The sequence below is a fragment of the Humulus lupulus genome, chromosome 7 (genome assembly GCF_963169125.1).
Source record: "Humulus lupulus chromosome 7, drHumLupu1.1, whole genome shotgun sequence".
In the NCBI taxonomy this organism is placed as follows: domain Eukaryota; kingdom Viridiplantae; phylum Streptophyta; class Magnoliopsida; order Rosales; family Cannabaceae; genus Humulus; species Humulus lupulus.
In genome coordinates, this window is record NC_084799.1 from 107410558 (window position 1) to 107417344 (window position 6787).

The 6787-nt window shown below is 36.3% G+C and overlaps 1 non-coding gene across 1 annotated transcript; it reads right to left on the reverse strand.

Moving 5' to 3' along the window:
- Positions 1-1081: 1081 nt before the first annotated feature.
- Positions 1082-1187, reverse strand: LOC133793320 (small nucleolar RNA R71). The gene has a single exon (XR_009874769.1). It is a non-coding gene; the product is annotated as a small nucleolar RNA R71 (small nucleolar RNA).
- Positions 1188-6787: the final 5600 nt, after the last annotated feature.

Consider the following 6787-nt stretch of genomic DNA (forward strand, 5'->3'; position numbering starts at 1 on the left):
CCATGCTTAATGCCTTTTACATGTTTAAGTTTATCACAAGATGTAGAAAACCTGCATATAGGCTGAGATCTTATATCTTGAAAAAGAATAGGAATCGACTATGTTAACCTGTTATTAGAATAGAAAGAAGAGATTTAGAACTGATTAGTAAAATTAATATAATGAAAAGTTTATGAAATTAATTCCTAGGATTTTTATTATTGATTTTTAATTCGTTAATTTATTATTTTGTTTCTAGTTATTTAAATTAAGTTTATAGTTTAGAATTATTCATCTTAATTTTAATCACCAAATAGAAAGTGAAAAACAATTATTGGTAATTGGTTAAAAGTCTCGGTGGGACGATCTCTGTTCTTACAGACTTTACTACTTTACAAAACCGTGTATACTTGTGTGCAAAATTTACAGATCAAGTTTTTGGTGCCATTGTCGGGGACTAATATTCAATATCAAAAATAATTTTTTTTGTTCTACTTTGGACTTAATGTAACGTTTTCTAAATTGAGTTGCTTTTAAATTTCTCAATTTCAAGTGACCTATTTTATGCGATGTAAGGGTTCGAAAATACTAGTACATGTTGATCCTGAGATTGAGAAGACCTGCAAAAGAGAAAGAAAATAGAAAAGACTTGAAATGATGGCCCAGAACGTTAATAATGTTGCTAATAACAATCTGAATCAGGGTAATGCGTGGAACGCTGCAGCTGAGGCAGACCTACCTCTGAGGGACTATGTACTCCCTACTGTTACAGGGGTACATTCTAGTATTCGCCCACCTACTGTGGAGGCGAACAATTTTGAGATCAAGCCCTCAATAATTCAAATGATTCAGAATTGTGTTCAGTTTGGGGGACTACCTAATGAGGATCCGAACCTCCATATTACAAACTTTTTGGAGTTATGCGATACTTTCAAAATGAACGGAGTTAGTAATGACACAATTCGTTTGAGGATCTTTCCGTTTTCATTGAGAGACAGGGCTAAAAGTTTGTTGATTTCGCTGTAAGCCAATTCCATTATGAGATGGGAAGATCTTGCTCAAAAATTTCTCGCTAAGTACTTTCCTCCTACTAAATCGGCACAAATTAGAGGTGAAATAAATAATTTCTGTCAATTTGAGGGGGAATCTTTATATGACGCTTGGGAGAGGTTTAAAGAGCTGCTGCGAAAATTTCCACATCATGGTATAGTGAAATGGATGTTGGTGCACACTTTCTATAATGGACTGAGGGGAAACACAAGAACTATCATAGATGCAGTGGCAGGTGGAGCATTTATGAGCAAAAGCGCTAACGAAGCTTACGAGATTTTAGAGGAGATGGCCACGAATAATTATAATTGGCCATCTGAGCAAGAAAGTAAGAAGGTGGCAGGAGTTCTAGAAGTTGATCCTATTGCTATGCTCACTGCTCAAATTGCTTTGCTAACAAAACAAATACAACAACAGAACAACAATTCAGCTCAAGCGATGCAATTACAACCTGCCCCTATCAGTTGTGAGACATGTGGAGGCCCTCATCACTTTCAGCAATGTCCAGCGATGAGTTCTTATTCGGTTGATGATATCCCACTTGAATAGGTTCAAGCCATAGGCGATTTCCCAAGGCAACCGAATAATAACCCATACCCTAACAACTATACTCCAGCATACAAGAACTATCCTAATTTGTCATGGAGTAATAATCAAGGGCACCAACCACAGTACCATCCAAATCTACCTCAATATCCTCCACATAGACCATCTTATGGGCTAAACCCAAGGCCCTTTTATGCTACTCAAAGGCCACAAATGCCACAACATCAACAACCATCGCCTCACATGACTAAACAAGAGGTATCTGCTGATGCATTGAGCCAATTTATGATAGAAACCAGACCCTCCATTCGGAGTTTAGAAACACAAGTTGGCCAACTTGCAAAGTTAATGGTGGATCGTAATCAAGGGGCTTTACCTAGCTCAACAGAGGTAAATCCTAAAGAGCAGTGTAATGCAATATTCTTGAGGAGTGGGACTAAGTATGAGGGGCCTACAGTAGAAAACAAGGGCAAGAAGATAGAGGATCAACATGTCACTAGTCCAGCACAAGAGGAGGTTACTGAAGACCTTCCAAAGAAAGAGAAGCCAAAATACACCGAGCCTCCACCAAAAATTCCATATCCTCAACGATTTTGAAAGGCTAATCTTGACAAATAATTTTCTAAATTTTTGGATATCTTTCGAAAACTACACATTAACATCCCTTTCGCAGAGGCTTTAGAACAAATGCCAAGTTATGTGAAGTTTATGAAAGAAATTTTTTCAAAGAAGAGGAAATTAGAGGATTATGAGACGGTTGCATAAACTGAAGAGTGCAACAATACTTCAGAAGAAACTACTTCCAAAGCTTAAAGAACCTGGTAGTTTCAATATCCCATGTTTTATAAGGGGGTTTAGTAGAAATGAAGGCTTTATGCGATTTAGGGGCCAGTGTGAATTTGATGCCTCTATCAATATTTCAAAAGCTGAATTTGGGAGAAGCTCGGCCAACTACGGTATCTTTGCAGATGGCAGACATATCAATTAATCACCCTCTTGGAGTGATTGAGGACGTATTGGTAAAAGTGGGTAAATTCATCTTTCCTGCAGACTTTATTATTTTAGATATGGAGAAAGATGAAAATATTCCAATAATACTTGGAAGGCCATTCTTAGCGACTGGTAGGGCTTTAATTGATGTACAAAAAGGTGAGTTAAAGCTGTGAGTGCAGAAAGAGGAAGTTATATTTAAATTTTTTGCAACAATAGAAATTCCAACTTGTTGTAGAGTTGAAGTGGTAAACCAAGAAGGGAACAAGTTGGAAGGCTCTAAGAAAAGCTCCATAGTTAAAACCGGAATGAGAAAGGGGCGTAACCGGTTAAAAAAATACTTTGATGAAAGAATTCTAATGTTATATGAGCGAGGGAAAGTACCACCAATTTCTAATCACAAGAAAGATTGCCAACTCATGACACTATGACTCTTAAGGACGTGCGAGGAGGACTTGATCCAAATTGAAGTTGAATGGAAACTTTAGTCCAGCTAAAAGACGTTAAAGACAACGCTCTTAGGAGGCATTCCTATGTTTATTTTTATTTTATTTTAACTTTATGTTATTTGTTTTTATTTGTTTGGAACAATGTTTTTAGAGATTTTTGTTTAGTTATTTTTAGTTTTCATTAGGAAAAATTTTGATGTAATTTATAAACCGTGAAAAACGTGAAAAATGCAAGGGTTCTACAAGAAAAGGCTTCAAAAATTTTATTTTTGTAAGTTGTAGCACTACAACGTTCTTAAAGAAGCGCTACAGCGCTATTTCCAGAGGGCTCGAATTTGTTCAAGAACGTCTAGCGCTACATCGCTATTAAGAAGCGCTATGGCGCTACTTCCAGGGCCAAAAAAGGAAACTTTAATCGCCAAATACCGCTACAACGCTGTTCCAGTGGTGCTACGGCGCTCATGCCAGACCTAAAAATTGCCCAGGTAGCGCTACAACGCCCTTATACTCAATTTTTTTTTTTTAAAATGGGCTGGGTTTCAAATTTTTCCCCAAACCCTCATTTCTTCTTCTCCCATCTCGTCTTCTCTCTATTCCAACACCCCAAAACCACTATTTCACCTCCATTCAAGCCTCTTCCCAGAAATCCCACTATATTTCCATCTTTCTTCCTCATTTTCTCTCTTCTCTAGCCCATTTTTCCCATTGATCAAATTCTTCCCACTAAAACCAATTTCACAAATCAAATTTTCTAAACCCTAAATCAAAGTTTCAAATTTCTTGAAGAAAGTTCAAATTATCAAGGGGCTTTGGTCATTCAAGCACGTGGACGGTTATTTCTAAGGCTAGTAAGTGTTTCCACTCATTTTTATTTCAAGATTCTTTCCACATTTGGGGTTGGGTTCAAATGTTGCTTGTACTTGGGTAGAAATTGGTTTTTGCTACTGTGATTTGTGGTATTTGGGTATTTTGTTCTGTGATATTGGATCTATAGGGTGATTTTGAAGAAGGAAAGTAAATAATTTAAGGGGAGGTGCTGCCAAATTTTTTTTTTCTGGGTTTTGTATTGTTGAGAGCATATATACTATGGCTTCTAAAAGTAAGGATGGGAATTCTAAGGTAAGGGTAAAGGAAAAGATTCTACATTTCAACAAAGGGAGGATACACCAAAGCAGGATTTTGATGAAACAAGGTTTATAAATTTTTCAGCTCAAGAACGGTATGAGAAGTTTGTGAGAAAAACATTGATTCCTGAAAGAGAAGTAGAATTTCAACCTGAACCCTTTGATCATCAAATTTTTGACTTGGTTAGAGCTAATCTAGCAGCTCGGAAGTGGGACAACTTTGTTACGAAATTGGCTGAGGCGAACGTATCATTGGTTTATGAGTTTTATGCAAATTTAAAGGCTAAACACAATGATAAAGTATTTATTAGAGGCAAACGGGTGCCTTTCACAGTTGAATCAATTAATAAGGTGTTTAATGTGCCGCATATAAAAGAGCAAGAGGAGGAATATACAAGATTTTTGAAAGGATACATAGATTATGTTGCTGTGGCTGAGAAGTTATGTTTTGAAGGTGCTCCATGGAATTTATCTGGTTCCTTACCCAAGAGTATTACTTCATGTCAGTTGAATATTGAGGACAGATTCTGGGCTTTCTTTGTATGTGCTCGGTTTATGCCAGTGAGTCATGTGTCTGACATGACTAAGGATCGCATACTTTTGATATATGCAATGATGACAGGTATGACTGTCAACGTGGGCTCGTGGATTAAAGAGAACATTGAGTACATTGAAAAAGGCCATACCACTGGAGGTTTGGGCCATGGGTCTGTAATCACTATGTTATGCTACAAAGCTGGAGTTCCCGAGTTTATCAGAGATATTTATCAGTCATTGCAGCAACCTTTTAATGAAGGATTATCTCGCACCTGCTCTTTATGTGCCACAAATGAGGAAGAAGGGTAAACGTCGTGTTGAAACTGAGGTGGAAGAAAATGTTGATCTGGTGTTGCTTGGGGGAAGTAGTGACCATAGCATGCAGAACGTCAATGATAAGTTGGATTATCTTCTCCAACAAAATCAATACATGGTTCAACAACATCAAATGATGAATCAATATATGGGACAACAGTACGAATATGAAGTGAACCATGTGGCTCGCTTAAATAACTTAGTGAGTCAATGGTCTTTAAATGAGGTGGATCAGAATTATTTTGCTCCACCACCACCGTATCAACCGTTTTCTCCATTTTTCTCTCCACCTCCGCCTCCGCCATTTGCTGGATTTCAACAACCACAACCTTCGCCATCTCAACCTTTTGAGGGACCTTCATCCCAACCGCCACAACTGCCATATTGACATGGTTGTTCAGGTAAGTCTCTGTTCTCATTCTTTATGCACTTTAACATTGGGGACAATGTTAGGTTTTAAGTTTGGGGGAGAGATTTATTTTTAGTGTTATTTGATGCGTTTTTCAGTTTGTTTTTTTTAGTTAGTTGTATTGAGTCATGTTTTAGAGTGTAAATTAAGTTGATGATAACTGCCATTTTAATATGATTGACTGTTATGTAGTATAATCTAAAGGAAAAGTTGTTGTGCTTCTGAAACAATCTGTGTGCTTGGTTAGATTACTTTGTTTTTTTTCACTATGCTCTGTTGACATTAGAGATATATTGCTCATAAATTGCAAATGTTATAATTGAGTATTTTATGCATGTCGAATTTGGATTGTGGATTGAAAAAGATTGAAAAAATTCTAGAACATGTTTGCTTACTATTTGAGATGAAATTTGAAACAATGCACATTTAGGAAAAGGATATAGGAAATTTTTGGACTGGTTGTGCCTTTCAAGCTAACCCTATTAAATTTTATCCTTAGTTAACCCTTTTGAGCCTTATAACTGTTTTCTTGTTAACACATTCTTTTGAGCCTAGCTGTGAATTGGATTACCATTTACTCTTTTTTACCCATACCATGAGCATGAAAACTATTATATGAGGGGAGTGAATGTGTAATTGGATGTATGTATCATGTGTTATTTATAAAATTCCTTGTGGTTGAGAAAAGTTAAAGAAAAAAAAAAGTGCAAAATGATTACACCCCTGAACAGTTATCTCTTGAAAAATCAAAGTTTGGGGGAGTGTATTATGAGAAAGAAAAATAAGAATGAACTGGTGTTGCATAGTTTTCTCAATCGTTGAAAAGAAAAAAAAATCTCAATCATTGCACGGAAAAAGCGGTAACAAGGGATGAGCGGTTTGAAATTTGTTGGGAAAGTTTGTTTAGTTGGAATGCTTGTGGTATGATTAAGCTTAAAAATGTTTCTTTATCTACCTGTACCTAAGCCTTCTATTACAACCTTTGAAAAGCCATATTGATTCTTATTTGTGCATTTGTTTATATTAATGGAGAATAATAAGTAGTGCAGGCATATGGAATTAACTTGGTAATGTGGTTAGTTGGTGAGAATTTGATGTGCATAAAGTGGTTCAAATATTTTATTTGCAAGTTATGAGTAAATGAGCTTTGGTGTTGATAGATTGCAGTGAAAGGGTGAAGTATTTTGACTAAAAATCTAGATTAATATTTTAAATAGCATGATTATTTTTCCTAAGAATTATATGTGCATAGCAGTCTTGAATGTTGGAATTGGTTAGTTATGTCAACTTGGTTTGTTTAGGTTTGAGTCTAGTTAGATTCTTTACTCGAGGGCAAGTAAAGGTTTAATTTGGGGGAGTTTGATAAACGAGTTTTAGACTCGTTTATG